The sequence below is a fragment of the Heterodontus francisci genome, unplaced genomic scaffold (assembly GCF_036365525.1).
Source record: "Heterodontus francisci isolate sHetFra1 unplaced genomic scaffold, sHetFra1.hap1 HAP1_SCAFFOLD_58, whole genome shotgun sequence".
NCBI lineage: Eukaryota > Metazoa > Chordata > Chondrichthyes > Heterodontiformes > Heterodontidae > Heterodontus > Heterodontus francisci.
Genome location: NW_027142006.1, coordinates 2802215 through 2820319, shown reverse-complemented (window position 1 = coordinate 2820319; position 18105 = coordinate 2802215). Strand labels below are relative to the sequence as shown.

The 18105-nt window shown below is 47.3% G+C and overlaps 2 non-coding genes across 2 annotated transcripts; both read left to right on the top strand.

The window, feature by feature from the left end:
* Positions 1–2502: 2502 nt before the first annotated feature.
* trnaw-cca (transfer RNA tryptophan (anticodon CCA)) lies at positions 2503–2574 on the top strand. Its single transcript has one exon. It is a non-coding gene; the product is annotated as a tRNA-Trp (tRNA).
* Positions 2575–15895: 13321 nt separating this feature from the next.
* trnal-uaa (transfer RNA leucine (anticodon UAA)) lies at positions 15896–15978 on the top strand. The gene has a single exon. It is a non-coding gene; the product is annotated as a tRNA-Leu (tRNA).
* The last annotated feature ends 2127 nt before the right edge of the window (positions 15979–18105 follow it).

Sequence of the window (18105 nt, the reverse complement as noted above, 5' to 3'; positions counted from 1 at the left end):
CAGTTGGCTTCTTTTTTTTCAAAACTCCAGCACACTGGAAGATCTCCACTCCACTCCTGGAAGGTAAGAGACTGGGCCTCGATCCTCGGATTGGATTTATAGGCTCCGCTCTCAACATTCTCCTCATATCGGTCCATATAGGTCTGCTCCGCTCCGCTCCTCTCCGCTCCCGGAAGGTAATTCACCAGCTTTTGCAGAAAAGTAGGTCTTCAGCTGTTGCAGTACCTGTTAGAAAGATAGTCTAAGCTATTCTGAAGTCATCTTAAAATGTCATCTACATGGAAGCAGGATTTTAAAGGATAAGATGTAGTTTTTAAAAGTCACTTCAATCTTGTTAATAAAAAGTCAGATGTAAATTTAAGAACTCTGATCAGGCTATGCTAAAAAGTTACATACAATTAAGAAATAAAATACAACATTTAAAATGTCTGAACTCCCTCTGAAAGTTGACAACTGCTGCTGCCGGAGTCTTCCTGGAATAGTGGAGCTGTTGTGTCAAAAGAAAAGTCCTTCCCGAGCAGCCCTGAGCCTGTTGGTACCGGCTTTAATCCAACCCATGTAAAAATCAGGGTACATTGTGGGCAATGAGCCCAAATTGCTGAACTACAGGTCCCTGTCACTTTAAAGAGTGGGCTGGTGCGATTATGATCAGAGGCTCCTTCTAAGCACATTTCTCACCACCACAACTTCCAGATGCTGGTGTTAGTGTGTGCATGTACTAGCAGTTGCACTGCTGTTCAGACCTCAATAGCAGTGAAAGTCTCAGAGTTCACCGCTATTGGGGCTGTAAAATCCAGGCCAATATCTCACAGTCCTGTTAGATTTGCTCTCCCTCTGTACAAAATCAAACTCCACACATTGTCTTTCACTCACTCCTGTTTCCAGCCCTGATGGTGCAGTAATCCCCTCTCAAAGGTACACAATCCAGTTGATTTCTGATCAAATACCTCCTTCCTCATTCAATAGAGGAAACAGAGACATGAACAGGAGTCAGGTGCAAGAAAGTTTCACCAACAGAGCAAAGAAAGGCACCAACAAAAGTCACACCTACTTTCCAAATCATTTCACTGGAATATTCTTTCACTTGTTTTGTCGGATGACTGCAATAAATCTGAAAATGAGCACCATGAGGTTTGTGTTCACTCGTCACTTGTTCTCCTGTGTTTGTCTGTCAGGTTTGTAATTCAGTTTGTATTGGATATTGAAGAGAATCTCTTTTCAAGATGATTACACATTGTACTGTGTTTAAAGCAACCAACTTGGAAAATGGCAGAAAATGAATGTTTCAATACCTGTGTGACCAGATTCTTCCAATGCTTTTCAACAGTTAGATTGATGATTCTTGTAATCTGTATCCTGTGGAGAATGGGAGAGGAGAATAAAAACATGGTGCATGAACAGGACAGACTGTGTAAAATGGGAGCACAGAAATACTGCCACCTCATTGAAAGTTAATGAGATTTATTCGAAGTCAGACACCTGTCCACAATGAACAAGTGAATACATTAATTGTCCACTTTCAATCTAAATGGGACTGAGGTTCCAACAGAGAAGTTTTCTGGAAAATACCTGCTGCAGTTTTAAAACTGATGAACTGGAACATCTCATACTAACTTTCAAATAACTGTCGTGATTGTATAGTTCCCATAGTGGAAAGAAGGAGTTGTTTATAAATATAAGCAGAAAGACACATTTGTGGATTGGCGAATGAACTTTATCTTTCTGAAATGTATTTGTCCATTGGTTGCAGGTCACTGGAAATTCTTTTTTACATTTCAATTGCAGCAGCAGTTAGCAGTAAAATGTCTGATTAATCAGAGTAGTGGGTCTGGGAAACACTTAAACAGCCGTGACCCTGTAAAACAGAACTCCAAGTAATAGTTTAAATAAGGCACTGAACTGACAGAGCAGTAAAGGCCTGCTCAGGTCAGGAAAAAAAACCCGACACGAACCTGACAGAACCACATTGGACCCGAGCCTGACCCGGCCCGAGTATCTCCATTTATTCCCACGCCCAAACTAACCCGAGCCTTACCCGACCACCGGAATGTTCACTTTATCTACCTCCCGATTCCGTATCTGCAGGAAGCTGCAGCTTGAGCGCAATGACGTCATAGAGATGCTCACTTGCTCACTGCGCAGACTCAGAGTTTCCCTCCTTAATGACCCGGACTCCCGGCTTTGGTTGGCTTTTCAACTTTTGACACTTATTAAACTCAACTTCCCAGCAAAGTTAAATGTAATTCTTACTGTGTGTGTCCGACACGGACTCAGACCAACCTGGACCCAGCCTGACCTGAACCTGACCCAACCTGACCCGAGCCCGAAAGCCAGAACCGGAAGAGCGACCCGACATGACCCGAACCCGACACAGGTCGTCGGGTTCAGGTCGGATTGCAGGCCTTCACAGTGTGGAGGTCAGATGAGGATTGAATTAATTTCAATCACTGAATCTAAACAAGAAGTAAATCTGTCAGGAATGGAACACTTTGCTTTATCTGTGAGCTTGTGGCACAACGGTAGCGCGTCTGACTCCAGATCAGAAGGTTGCGTGTTCAAATCACGTCAGGCTCAGTTGTGTTTTACAGCAGCTCAAGTTCCTGGATTTTATATCAGAAGAGAGTTCGATCGATTGGAATGTTCAGTGAATGGTTGAATTTCAAGATCAACTTTAATAGATTAAAGTCCTGATTTCTGGTTCCGTTCCATTTCCATGCTCAGTTCTTATTTCACACTGTTTTATATCAGAACAATGTTTCAGGGATGTGATGTGTCCATTGTTTGTACAATCGCTCTGTCACCCAGTGTGAGAAATAAAACACAAACCGCCCAGCGTGCAGCTCAAACCCATACCTGGCTCTGTCTATAGGCCGCTTAGTTCAGTTGGTTAGGACGCAGTGTTGGTAACAACAAGGCTGTGGATTTGATCCCCATGTGCGCTGTCACATGGTCAGTCAATAATTTGACACATTTTTGTTACACTTAAAATCCAACTTTTGGATGCAAACAAGTTTACATAAAATGTCAAAGGGAATTTATTTTGAATAACATCCATTGTATCTTTGTCACTGATCTGGAGTAACACAGAATTCTTTCCAATTATCTTCCGTTTGCTGATAAACGTTGAACTCGTGGCCTGTTCTCGTTAATGGTCACGAGCAACAAAAACAGACAGAGCGAGTCTGACCACCCAGAGATGTGGAAAAGGCTTCAGTTTGGGGCAAATGCAGCAAATCAAATGTTCACCCGGCCCCGAAAGATTCAAAAACTGGGGAAAAGGACACAGGGAGATAGACAATAAGCTAAATCAGACAATGTAAATGTTTCCCATCCTTGATATCTCTCTATTCCAATCCAACCTTCAGAGTTGGGTAAATAATTTCAGTGTAAATTGTGCAGCTCAAGAGTCAAAACCAAAGGGTGATGCAGAATAAAGGAGAACTGCCAAAACCCCAGATTGAACCAGGGATCTTCAGTCTAACACACTCCCAACTGAGCTATTTCAGTCTCACAGGCTTGGGATGATAAGTGGCAAGTAACATTCGCACCACACAAGTGCCAGGCAATGACCATCTCCAACAAGAGAGAATCTAACCATCTCCCCTTGACATTCAATAGCATTACAATCACTGAATCCCCCACCATCAACATCATGGAGGTTACCATGGGTAGCCATACAAATAACGTGACAAGAAGAGCAGGTCAGAGGCTTGGAATCCTGAGGTGAGTAATTACAGTACACCTGTTGGCTCCACCCCAGGGGCTGAATTTGTTCTGTAAACCATGAAGCAGCTTCCTCTCAAATCCCAGGTTTATGAATAAATCCTCTTACAAAAGCCCCAAAGTGTGATATATTCCTCTCACTCATCCATGACTCCTGACTCCCCAAAGCATGTCCACCATCCACAAGGCACAAGTCAAGAGTGTGATGGAATATTCTCCACTTGCCTGGATGGGTGCAATTCCAACTCAAGAATCTCAACACCGCCAGGACAAAGCAGCCCGCTTGATTGGCACCCCATCTGCAAACATTCACTCCCTCCACCATCGGAACACAGTTGCAGAGTGTGTACCGTCTACAAAATCCACTGCAGCAATGCACCACAACTCCTTAGACAGCACCTTCCAAACCAGTGACCTTTACCACCTAGAAGGGCAAGGGCAGCAAATACAGGGGATACCACCACATGCAAGTTCCCCACCAAGCCACACACCATCCTGACTTGGAACTATATCGCCGTTCCTTCACTGTCGCTGGGTCAAAATCCTGGAACTCCCTTTCTCACAGCACTGTGGGTGTACCTACCCCACATGGACTGCAATGGTTCAAGAAGGCAGCTAACCACCACCTTCTCATGGGCAATAAATGCTGGCCTAGCCAGCGATGCCCACATCGCATGAATGAATGAATAAAAAAGTGAAGTATCCCTTGTGTCATTGTTTTGGTATAAAATATAACCCTGGTGGAATTGCCCCTCCCAATCACACCTCACTTCATAGAACATAGAAAATGGAGAAAATTTATGGCACAGACTGAGACAATTTAGCAATCGTGTCTGTGCCAGCTGAAAAAGAGCGATCCAGCCCAATCCCACTTTCCAGGTCTTGGGAATGGGATCTGAACAGATCTCAGAGCTCACATTATGTGAATGTTCTGTTGAAGTATTGGTGAGCTGATATACCAGGGGAGATTCACACTGTTAGACACAGTGTGAAATACATTCAAGTATTTATAAAACATTGTAACATGTGAGTAATATTCCCCATTGATTTCTCAGCACTGATGGATTGTGAAGTGGGAGACAGCCAGAAGTCTCACTGATCCACACTGACCATGAGCTGAGAATGAAATGAGATAAAGTTCAATCTTCAGCAGCGAGATGCTGCAGAGAGGTAAGAGTCCTGAATCAAGGAGAGACTTTCTCATACTGCTGTTGAATCTCATTTCAAACACTCCTTGAACTCTCTGCCGAGGAATTCAGAGCTGGAGAATGGCTGTAAAATCAGCCTAAAAAGGAAATAAAAGACACCCACCGTGGGCTCAAACTCAAAAACTTGAGATTCAGAGTTTCATGCTTTCATCGACTGAGCTCACCAGGCCTGAGACAGTGTCCCCATCCTGTCTGTTATTGGACGGTGCAGCTGTTTGCTCCACTCCAGGGACTGAATTTTTTCTGTAAACCATGAACCAGCTTCCTCTCAAATCCCAGGTTTATCAGTAAATCCTCTTAAAAAGCCCCAGAGTGTGATATATTCCTCTCACTCAACCAGAATAAAAGTTGCATCTTTTGCTCTTTTTACCTTCCAAACATTGACTTCTATTTTTCTCAGCATTTATTTCTCTCTCTTTTTTATATTGTGCATTTCCTAATAAACATTTCATTTCAATTATTTATGAGGGATGAAATGAACAGAAGAGATTTTCTGCAATGGTACCAGGGGTGTGGGACAGAGTGAGTGGTTCGGATCTGGAATACACTGCCTGAGAGTGTGCTGGAGGCAGATTCAATCGTGGCTTTCAAAAGGGAATTGGATAAACACCTGAATAGAGAAAATTTGCAGTGTTGCAATGAAAGGGCAGAGGAGTGGAATTAGCTGATTTGCTCTTGCAAAGAGCTGTCATGGACATGATGGACTGAATGGTCTCCTTCTGTACTGTAACCATTTGATTCCTTGATTCTAACTCTGTCAAAGTTGTTCTGAACTTGCTCTGCTCCAAGGAGAACAACCCCAGCTTTTCCAGTCTCTGCACATAACTGAAGTTATGAGGAACCATGGGGAACCCACTGTAAACCTTCCTCCAGACAGAAATACAACTGTTCACCACCACACTGTGACCCAGCTGTTCACAATATATATCAATGATTCGGAGGTGGGAACCAAATGTCGTATTTCCAAGTTCGCAGATGACACAAAAGTAGGTGGGAAAGTGTGTTGTGAGAAAGATGCAAAGCAGCTTCAAGGGGATTTGGACAGACTTAGTGAGTGGACAAGAAAGTGGCACATGGAATATAAAGTGTAAAAATGTGAGGTTATCCACTTTGGTAGGAGAAACAGATGTGCAGATTATTTGTTAAATGGTAAGAGTGTGAATGTACAAAGGGGCCTGGGTGTCCTTGTCAATAAGCGACTGAAAGCTAACATGCAGGTGCAGCAAGCAATTCAGAAGACGAATGATATGTTCGCCTCTATCACAAGACGATTTGAGTACAGGAGTAGTGAAATCTTGCTTCAATTGTATATAACCTTGGTTGGACTGCACTTTGGAATACTGTGTGCAGTTTTGGTCCCCTTACCTGAGGAAGGATATCATTGCCATCGAGGGAGTGCAATGAAGGTTCACCAGACCTGTTCCCGGGATGGCAGGACTGTCCTATGAAGAGAGATTGGAGAAACTGGGACTGTATTCTCTAGAGTTTCAAAGAATGAGAGGTGATCTCATTGAAACTTACAAAATATTTAAAGGGATAGACAGGGTAGATGAAGTTTTTCCTCCGGTTGAGGAATCTAGAACCAGGGGACACAATTTCAACATAAGGGGAAAGCCACTGAGGACAGAGACGAGGAGAAATTTCTTTACTCAGAGGGTTGTGAATCTTTGGAATTCTCTACACCAGAGAGCTGTGGAAGCTCAGTCATTGAGTATGTTTAAAGCAGAGATTGACAGATTTCTAAATACAAATGACATAAGGGATATGGAGATAGTGTGGGAAAAAGGCATTGAAGTGGATGATCAGTCATCATCATATTGAATGGTGGGGTGGTCTCGATGGGCTGAATGGCCTACTCCTGCTTCCATGTTCCTATCAGTCTGCAAACTTCATATGCATGCTGTCATTGTCTCTTTTCTTCCATGGGCTTCAGTATTACTGGCAGTCTAGTATGTGACATCATCAAGAAGGTTTTCAATAAGTTAAATAAGGAGAAATTGTTTCCAGTGGCAAAAGGGTCAGTAACCAGAGGATGTATTTATCAGGTAATTGAGAAAAGAACCAGAGGCGAAATGAGGAATGATTTTTTATACAGTGATGTGTTGTGATCTGGAATGCACTGTCTGATCAGGACTTGAAAGCAGATTCAGTCGTAACTTTGAAAAGCAATTGGGATAAATACTGGAAGGAAAAATGCACAGATTACAGGAAAAAGCTGAGCAGCAGTTCTAATTGGATAACATAACCAAAGAGACAGCACTGACACAATGGACCAAATGGTCTCCTTCTTTGGGTATCATTCTATGGTTTTATGAACATAATGTTGATACAATTCGCTGAGTTGGAAGGGAAGTGAACCCAGATTCCGGGTATTCTGAACACCAGACCCAAACCAACTGAACAAGCCTGTTGTTTAATCTCTGTTTTTCACACCAGCTTCTCCTCGCTCTTTATGTGTTTCCTGCCTGGTCTGTTCCTCTGACCTTCATTCCTGACACTCTATTGAGAATGGCCAACTCACTGCACCTCTCACTCACACCATCACTCCACCCCTTCACCCACTTCCAAACCTCTCTGTTGAACAGCAACTCACCTCTGCTCCATTAATATAACAGGAAAACATTTTCAAACAGACATTTCCAGACAGTGAACGTTCCAGTAAGACAAGGTAAAGAGCAGATTCATTCACTTTGAACACAGAGAGAGCAGCTCTCCCTGTTCAGGCTAAGGAGCAGATGTAGTTTCACTCCCATTAGTCTTAGAGATATGGGCCAGAATTTTAAGGGACCGTTGGAGACGGGAATGGAGGCTGGGAAGGGGGAGGGGGGGGGGTGTATAAAATAGGGATGGAAGACGTCGGACCGGATTTTTCTGTCGGCGGCTGACATGGAGGGCAGACTTCGCACATCCACTCGGCAAGAAGGCATTTAAAGTATTTATGAGTCCAATTGTCAGCAATTTTATTCACTGGATCCAATTGAACTAATTGTGCACGGGAACCACGGGGCTTCAGAGCCTCGCCTGGTTAAAGGAGGTGACTGGGAGGTGGGAGCTGAGTGTTGGCTTCACTGGGAAGCAATCGGGTGAGGCAGCGTAACTTGGCATTAAGGGTGGAGGGGGAAAGGGCATCGGGAAACACTGTCAGGAGTGGGGGCCAATGTGCCAGCTCTGCAGGGGGAGCCACACCAGGGTACCTTTGGGGCAGTGCCACCTCATTGAGGGTGACAAGTGAGGTAAATGTGGCTGGGTGTTGTTTACTGTGAAGGCCTTGCACTCAGGGAGGGGCAACCTGTCATGGACCTCATTCAAGGCTCACATTGAGGAGGAGGAGGAATAGAGAGGAAGGGAGGGAGGCGCAGGCACCAGCAGGGGCACCACAGCAGCTTGGGGGCCCACAGGAAGGCCAGCCTCGAACAGGAGGCTGGAGAAGGAGGCAGAGGAACACGTCAGCTGAGGTTCAACTACCTGCAGATGTCCGAGTGACAGTGTCTCCACAGACTGCGCCTCTGCACGGAGGTCGTCACTGATCTCTCTGCCATGATGCAGCTGTGCCCCATGGGACTTGGTGGGCACCTGATACCAGTGTCACTGAAGGTCACTGTGCCACTGAACTTCTGCACCAGCAGATCATTGCAGGGATCCACTGGAGATATGTGTGGAATCTCACAGTCTTTGGTGAATCAGTGCATCAAGGAGGTCACCAATGTCCTGTTCAGGAGGGCCGGTGACTATGTGCACAGCGATCCAAACAGTCAAGCTGAGAGGACTATAGGATTCGGGGCCATCACTGGATTCCCCCAGGTGTAGGGTGTCACCCCATGTGACCATCAAGGCTCCTGCAGACCAGCCAGCAGCCTTCAACAGGAAGGGATTCCACTTGCTCAGTGTGCAATTGGTCTGCAACCACTGCAAATGGATCCCATAGGTGTGTGCACAAATCCCGGGAAGCAGCCACAACGCCTGCATACCAAGGCACTCCCAGGTGCCAGAACCTTTCCGCGGCCCCATCCGCTTTCAGAGATGGATCCTTGGAGAGAAGGGCTACCCACTGAGGACATGACTACTGACGTCTGTGAAGAACCCACGCACGGATGCAGAGGAGAGGTACAACACCTGCTGCGGGTCAACCCGAGCGACCATCAAGGAGGCCATTGGTCTCCTGAAGATGAGATTCAGGTGCCTAGATCGATCCAGTGGAGCCCTTCAGTATGTCCCGGCGAGGGTCTCACATATCGTGGTGGTTTGCTGTGCACAGCACAATCTGGCATTACAGAGGGGTGAGGTGTTGACAAGTGAGGATATCGTGGAGTGTGATGTCTCCTCTGATGATGAGGATGTGGAGGAGGATGCTGCCCAAGCAGTGCCTGATGAAGAACCTCAGGCACAGCAGGAAAGGGGCAATGAGATACACACAAGGGAGACATGAGACACCATTATACATTCAAGTTTCCTTTGAGGCTTACCACCTTCTGGAACCACAGCAATAAAGTCTTAGCTTTAAGCAGCCCTGTTGTCACGTGCTTCCTTCTGCACTGCAGCATCCAGGTACACATCGCACAGTGACAAGACCGAAGCTTTGTGAACTCAGGGCTTGGTCCCTCACTTCCAGCCCCTTGGGAGGAAGGGTTTAAATGAAGTCCCAAAGGGCATCAACAATAGGAAGGAGACATAGTGAGAGAACATCATTTCTTTCTTCCGTGTGACATCAAATGCAACCCTATCCATCTGGAATGCACATTCACCATGAACCCAAGTGAATCTAGGTGCTCTTCTGAAATCTTTTCCGCATGCTCCTACGTGGTGCTCCCCCTGCTCTGTCAGCTGAGGTGGAGACAGGCTGCTGACCTTGCTGCCCCATGGCTTGGGATGACATTGGTGGCCGTCCTCTTGCTGCCTGAGGCCTGGAGGGCCCCGGCACACTGAGGGCCTCCTGCACAGGTACAGGGACCCCCCCTCTGTCATCGAGGGTGATGGAGGCAGGCACTGGCATCACTTGTGTCACTCGCAGAGTGGCTTTGGAGCTACTGTCCACACCAGGAGCACCCTGAGAGGAGACCCCAGATGTAGCAGCCAGCTGCTCCTCCCCCTTATAAGACACACTTGTACCTCGCTACTGACCTGAGAGGGATGTGGACCTGGTGAAGAGTTCAGGTGCCTCGTCCCCCCTCTCGCCTTGTCACCGCTGGATGGAGCTCATGGACAAAGCGATGGAGTGCAGGTCTGCACACATCTCCGGCAGCCACTGATTGGTCGGCTGGATCTGGCTCTCCATCAGAGTCACCAATCTCTCAAGGAAGGAAGCCAGACACACCCCCATCAGAGACAGTGCAGCATGCAAGGCCTGGATGGACTCCTCCATCATCCGAACTTGGGTACATATAACCTCCGGCAACTCTGACAGATGTTGCCTGACCTCTTGCTGCAGCTGCAGCATTTCCCGTGTTGCTGGTGACACCAGAGGCACGTCATCAGCCTGGGACTCAGCATGGGCCTGGCCTCCCACAGACTTCCAACTGCCAGTGGCCTCGGCTGTCACAGCCTCCGTCAGCTGCCCGGGCCTGTCTGTGACGTGCTCACCAGCTTGTGTGCCCAAATCTAACAGCGAGTGGATACCCACCGAGTGAGGGTTTCTGTGCTGGTGGAGGCTGCAGGGGAATGATGTGACGCTGCACCCTCTGAGGCTCCCTCCTCCTCCTCAGAGGTGTCTGGCTGTCCCCCAGTCTCTCCAGCTCTTCGCTCTTGTCGTTCATCCTAGCCTGCATGTGAAAACAGGGACATTGAAGGGTTAGAGTCTGCCCATCGCGACATTCCAACCACCCCTACTGTGCAGCTCCATTGATGCAGTGGTGAACAGATGAGCAGTGTGGCTCCTTTGCAGCAGATGCACCCTTGTGCCCCAGGAGATGTTCACTCACTCTCTTAGGTAGGTGTCCCTGTCTCTCCATCAGCTATGGAGCAGCTGCTTTGCTGCCCGGCCTGTTCCATGGCCTCCTCCTCCATCGGGATGACGACATGGAGATAAGGCATCCACTGCCAGTCTTGACACGCTCTTTCCGATTGTGGGCTGTCTTCTCCTGCAGCCACTATGATCAACAAAGTTAGTCTCCCGGCGGGGACAAGCCCAACATCTCTGATGGTGATAATCCAACAGTCCATGATGTGGACACACATATTCCTCCTGCATGTGGCCCCTCTCGAGGGACTGTGTGAGTTTAGACAATGACTGACGTGCACCTCCCACCGAGATGCAGCCAAGCCTCAGGCAGCGTGTCCTGCTGCCCTTCCCCAATACACATGACTGGTTGGTCACTCCCTTTCCACCAAACACTCCCTCTCACTCTGCCATGCGCAATGTCCAAAGGGTCCAAAGTGTTTTGAGTTTGCGCCTGAGCAGCCCGGATCCGGTCATTGACCCACTTCTTGCACTGGATCCATGTCTTGGGGGTGACCCCACGGCTGCTGACTTCACCTACTATCTCAAAGCAGCTTTGCTTGGTCAGGTGGACAGGTCTCCACCTCCCATCCCTGGGGAAGAGGATCTTCCACCTATCTGTTGTCACCTGGAGGCGAACCTGCAGGAAGGCATCACCAAACCATTGGACCATGGTCACTGTAGGCTCGCCTTCAGCTCCTTACCTATCAGGCAGCAGAGACAGCAGAACGGGTCCTGGGGCATCAGTGACAGCAGAACGGGTCCTGGGCAGCAGAGGCAGCAGAACAGGTCCTGGGGCAGCAGATGCAGCAGAACAGGTCCTGGGGCAGCAGATGCAGCAGAACAGGTCCTGGGGCAGCAGAGGCAGCAGAACAGGTCCTGGGGCAGTAGAGGGCTCTCAGGAAGACACTCCTTTAAACCAGGCAGCAGTGAATGCAGGTCTGGCAGTCCTTTCAATATGGTGCCAGCACCTGCCGTTGTGTCAGATGTCGGTGCCATCGGTGCCTCGTTCCCTACCTCTGGTCCTTGTTTACATGGGCCCCACGCCTCCCCTTCATTAATTGGTCGGCTGCTCCGTGATCGGGGTCGGCCGGCCACATTTCACTCGTGTGGTGATGACACCCGCTTCCGGTGCCTCTGCCGAGAGCCGCACCGTTAGTTTAAAATTCAGCCCATGGGGTCAAGAGTGGAAAATCTCCCCTCTGATTCCCTCTACTTAAACTGATGGAGACACCAAATTAAAACTGATGAAACCAGGGATTGTATCCTGGTTCTTCAATCCAGTGTTCTCCCAACTGAGCTATTCCATCCTCACTGTGAACTCATCTTCATTGGAGACAAATATAACTCCAGGTGGAATTTCCCCACCCGTTCATTCCTCACTTCAGCGGAATGGGAGCCGAGCAGATCGCGGAACTCAGATTATGTTAATGTTCTGCTCGATATCTTAATATTATCTTGCGTTTGAGACACTTTTAATCAGGTTCACGGACAAATTCTTCCATCATCCCTTCTCCCACATTCTCTCTCTCTCATTCATTCTTTATTCCTCACAGTCCAGAAAGGGTTAGGAATCAGAGCTCACCCCCAAACCCTCTGCACACAGACCTCTGTCTGTTACCCTGTTTGATCCAAGAGACCAGTCAATAAATTACACTCTTTATAAACACAGAAAGCTGCCTCACAGTGTTGGACAGAGATAAATACACTGAAGTCTTTTGAAAAAAGTTCATCTTACGGGTTGTTACTGAGCCCACAGAGCAGGACGGGCCCAGGCTCCAGCCCCAGCCTTTGCTGTGTTAGCTGATGCCACCTGGTGTGATACTGAGCCACACGGAGCAGGAAAGGGCCTGGTTGTATTCATGGCCTGTGTTGAGTTAGCTGATCCCACTCAGTGTGGTAGGAGCCACACAGAACAGAATGGGCCCAGGCTCCTTCCTCAGCCTGAGGGATGATAGTTCTTCTCACACGTTGTTGCACAGAGCCCCACACAGAACAGGGAAATCTCAGGCTCCATCCACGGCCTGTGGTATTTTACTTCATCGCACCTGGTATGGTACGGAGTCCCAAGAGCAGGAAAGGTCCAGCTTCCATCTCCGGCCTGTGCTGAATTAGCTGATCTGACCTGGTTGGCACTGAACCGCAATCGGGGAAGGATGGGCCGAGACTCCATGGCCTGTGTTGTGTTAGTTATTCTCATTTGGTGAGGTACTGAGCACCATATAGAGCAGGATGGGCCTGTGCTCAGTGAGCTGATCTCACCTTGTGTGGTCCTGAGACCCACACACAAAGCAGGACAGGCCTAGGCCTCATCCCCGGCCTGTGTTCAATTAGCAGATCTCAGCCAAAAGATTTTGATAAGGTTTCACACAAGACGCTTCTCTATAAGATTAAAGTCCCTTTTATCAGTGGTAATATATTGATCTGGATTGGGAACTGACTGGCAGATGTAGGCAGAAAGTAGTTACAGATGGATCTGGATCTGTTTGGAGACCAGTTACCAGTGGTGTCCCACAGGGATCGGTGTTGGGTCTGTTGCTCTTTACTATTTTTATTAATGATCTGGATGTAGGTGCAGGGCGCACCATCTGTAAATTTACAGATGATTTGAAGATCTGTGCGAGTGTTTAGACTGTAGACGATGCTCGACTGTTTCAGGCTGATCTTAATGTGTTGGGAGATTGGGTTCATGACTGGTAAATGATGTTTAATTTGGGTAAGTGCAGTGTTATTCATGTGGACTGGGCGAATGCTCAACATTCATACACCCTTCAGGGAAAAACATTAAAGCAGGTGGAGAAAGAAAATAATTTTGAGCAGAGATCTGGATGTTCTAGTGCACAGATCTCGAAAGGTACAGCAGCAATGCTGTGAAGTGATAGTTGGAGCAAATAGAGGGTTGGGCTGCATTCAGAGGACAATTGAGTATAAAATGAGGCATATTCTTTCATGGGATGTGAGCGACACGGGCAAGGCCAGAATTTGTTCCCCATCCCTAATTGTCCTTGACAAGGTGGCGGTGAGCTCCCATCTTGAATTGCTGCACTCCATGTGGTGTGGGTACACCCACAGTGCTGTTAGGAAGGGAGATCCAGGATTTTGACCCAACATCAGTGAATGAACAGCGATATATTTGCAGATCAGATGGTGTGTGACTTGGAGGGGAGCTTGCACATGGTGGTGTTTCCATGCATCTGCAGCCCTTGTCCTTCAAGGTGGTGGAGGTCTTCGGTTTGGAAGGTGCTGTCTGCGGAGCCTTGGTGAGTTGCAGCAGTGCATCTGGTAGATGGTACACACTACTGCCACTGTGTGTCAGTGATGAAGGGAGTGAATGTTTAAGGTGGTGAATGGGGTGACAATCAAGGTGGCTGCTTTGTCCTGAACAGTGTCGAGTTTCTAGAGTATTGTTGGTGCTGCACTCATCCTGGTTTGTGCCTTGTAGATGGTTGACAAGTTTTGGAGAGTCAAAAATCACAAAATTATTGCAGTGCAGAAGGAGGCCATTCGGCCCATTGTGTCTGCATAGAATCATAGAACATAGAAAGTTTACAGCACAGGCAGGCCAAAAAACGAGCCACCCAGCTGAATCCCATTGTCCAGCATTTGAACCGTAGCCCTGCAGGTTCAGGTACTTGAGGTGCACATCCAGACTCCTTTTAAATGAGTGGAGGGTTTCTGCCTCAGCTACCCTTACAGGCAGTGAGTTCCAGACTCCCACAGCCCTCTGGGTGAAAAAAACCTTTCCTCATCTCCCCTCTAATTGTTCAACACATCACTTTAAATCTATGCCCCCTAGTCACTGACCTCCCTACTAAGGTAAATAGACCCTTCCCATCCATTCTATCCAGACCCCTCACAATTTTGTACATTTCAATCAAATCTCCCCTCAGCCTCTTCTATTCCAAGGAGAACAACCCCAGTCTATCCAATCTTTCCTCATAGCTGCATTTTTCCAGTCCTGGCAACATCCTCGTAAATCTCCTCTGTAACCTCTCTAGTGCAATTACATCCTTTCTGGAATGAGGTGACCAGAACTGCACACAGAACTCAAGTTGTGGCCTAACTAATGATTGATACAGTTCCAGCATAACCTCCCTGCTCTTATATTCTATACATCGGCTAATAAAGGAAAGGATTCCATAAGCCTTCTCAACCAACTTATCAACCTGTCCTGCTACTTTCAGGGATTTGTGGACATTCACTTCAAGGTCCCTCACTTCCTCTACACCTCTCAGCATTCACCCATTAATTGTGTATTCCTTTGCTGTGTTTGACCTCACCAAAGGCATCACCTCACACTTCTCCAAGTTGAGTTCCATTTGCCACTTTTCTGCCCACCTGACCAGTCCATTTCTCCAGCTCTCCTAATGAGCATTTCACCACGTGCCTTGAGCTGAGTTACTCATCACAGAATTCCCACTATCTGATTTACTCTTGTAGCCAGAGTATGTATATGAATGGTCCAGTTAAGCTTTTGTCAATGGTAACCCCCAGGATGTTGATGGTGGGGGGATTCAGCGATGGTAATGCTGTTGATCGTCAAAGGGAGATGGTTACATTCTCTCTTGTTGGAGATGGTCATTGCCTGGTACTTATGTGGTGTGAATGTTACTTGCCACTTAGCAGCCCAAGTCTGAATGTTGTCCAGGTCTTGCTGCTTCTGGACACGGACTCCTTCAGTATCTGAGATGTCCCGAATTTGTCCTTTTATGAAACCTTGGTCAGGACTCACTTGGAATATTGTATCCAGTCTTGGTCTCCTCACATGATGGGTGATATTGAGGCTTTGGAAAGGGTACAGAGGAGAGACATTCGACGAATTCCCAGTATAAGACATCTTGGTTATCAAGTTAGACTAAAAGAGTTGGGACCCTACACCTTAGAGAAACCTAGACTGAGGGGTGATCCGATTGAGGTTCATAAATAATGAAGAGTCCAATTTAGCATGGGAGAGGAGTCATAACTTTATATTGGAAAAGGCCAGATGGCACCCGGATCACATTAAATTTCATTTTCAGTGGTGGGTTAACGTACCAGGATGGCCGAGTGGTTAAGGCGTTGGACTTAAGATCCAGTAGACATGTGTCTGCGTGGGTTCAAACCCCACTCCTGGTATCTGTGCTGATAAAATGTTACTTATTCTTTCCCTAACTTTTGCCTTGCACCATCATCTCTTCTGTCATTTAATCACTCTTGCCTTCCAACTGATCACAGCTTCCTATTATTTGATCTGCCCCAGCACCGTTCCTTGGCTCTGCGCTTGCTTATAAACTGGTAAATCTTTAACTTAATCTCCTCTGTACCCTGACAATGACCTTCTCATCCTTCCTGGATTGTGGTTCCTCACAGGATCCGCTGCCTCTCCGACTCCCCTCCAGGTAACTGAAGGCCCTGAGCCTTGGTCTCGCTTTATACGCTAGCTGGTAGTTGATTCCTTGCAGGTCTGCCACCGCTCAGGAGAAGATCAGGACCCAGATCAAGCAAAGTATCAAGAGGAATGTGAACAAAGGCTCCCTGGTGCAGAGCAAGGGACAGGGCGACTCCGGCTCCTTCAAAATCAGCAAGAAGGAAAACCCAGGGAAAAGTGGGAAAGAAGGTGAAGAAACCAGCAGCCAAGAAATCTTTAGTGAAGAAACCAGCAGACAAGAAATCTTCAGTGAAGAAACCAGCAGACAAGAAATCTTTAGTGAAGAAACCAGCAGACAAGAAAGTGACAACAAAGAAAGTAACAGCCAAGAAAACGAGCAGCAAGGCGGCGGCAACGCCAAATAAGGCGGTGAAGAAAGCAGTGCTTCAGAAAAAGTCTCCTGCGAAGAAGGTCAAAAAAGTCAAGAGTGCGGCGGGCGGAAAGGCGCTGAAGAAAGTGCAGACATGGAAGAGCAAGGTCAAGCCGAAAGCAGCGAAGTCTCAGAAAGCAGGGTCTGGAAAGAAGTGAAAGCGCGGGAAACTTGTAAACATCTGAACACAAAGCCTCTTCTCAGAGCCACCCACATCTCTCAGGAAAGAGCTGATCCCCTGATCAAATGATCCCTGTCCAGGCCCCGCCTGCAGATTCCACATGGAAATGATTTGGAGTAAATCCAGGATCCCTGGTGACTCCCCTCCACCCAGCCCTTTCCCCACTCTCTGTAATAAAACAGAGGGATATCCGGCCCTCACCCTAACTGGGGATGTGTTCGGTGCAGTCTCAGTTCACAAATTCAGGGGGAGAGTCTGTAAGACAGTAACACTGGCGGAGAAACCCCACCTCACAACTCAAACCCCAACACATGAGTTTCTCCAATTCAGCTGGAGTCGGGTGACAACAGGAGCTGGGATAGGCTGTGATCGGGAATGTTAGGAATGGATTTGTTCAGGGAGGAATGTACCTGGAATCTTCGAATATAATAGTTCCTTATTTCCCCAGATGACACATTCTGCAGTGAGAGTGAAAAGTCTCTTCACTGCTTCACATTTACTAATTGTTTGGATCTGGATGAATAATGAGTCAGAGAGTAATGACAGGATCTGAAGCTTCTCTCACACCAGCCCTTGAATGACTCAGTGTGAAGTGTCCAATGTGTGAAGCTACTGCCAGGGTTTGTCAATCTGAACAGTTTCAGCTCAGTTCCTGGGGGCCTGGAATCCCCACAGTTTGACTCTGTCTCTGATTGGTCACCCGCTTCTCAATCCAATTCTTAACCAATAGGAGAATCACATATAAGTAAATAGAAGTTCTCATTGGCTTAGAATTTCCAATTGGAAAAAGCCCGGCAATTCCAGAGCAGGAAGGAATTGAAGTGATGGAAAATTTCAATTTTCAGGCAACAATTTTAAAACCTCTCATTTTATGTTCTGTTTTACTGTATTTACCGTCACAAAATCCTGACGCGATTTTAGGAATCGTTTTCATTTGTCAATCTGTTAACTGTAAGCGGCGGGAGGAAGGTCCGGTTGAGCAATTTAAAACGGGACAAATATCAGCTTCCACTCTGTAAAAGGAACAAATTAGCGATTAACCGCTTCTCACAGGCTTCTCGGGGACTGACAGAAACGAGCGGTTTCTGATCCTTTCTCCTGAAAGAGGCGGATAATGCTGCAGGGAGCAATGAACTGCCCTTCACTTTCTGGCTGCTAATACACCACTGACTTTAAACAGTTCAAACAGCGACTGATGCTTCTGCCGGAAAATGAGCAGATTCACCAGAATGATCCCGGTCCATCATGGCCAAAGACATCCAGCTGGCCCGCCGCATCCGCGGG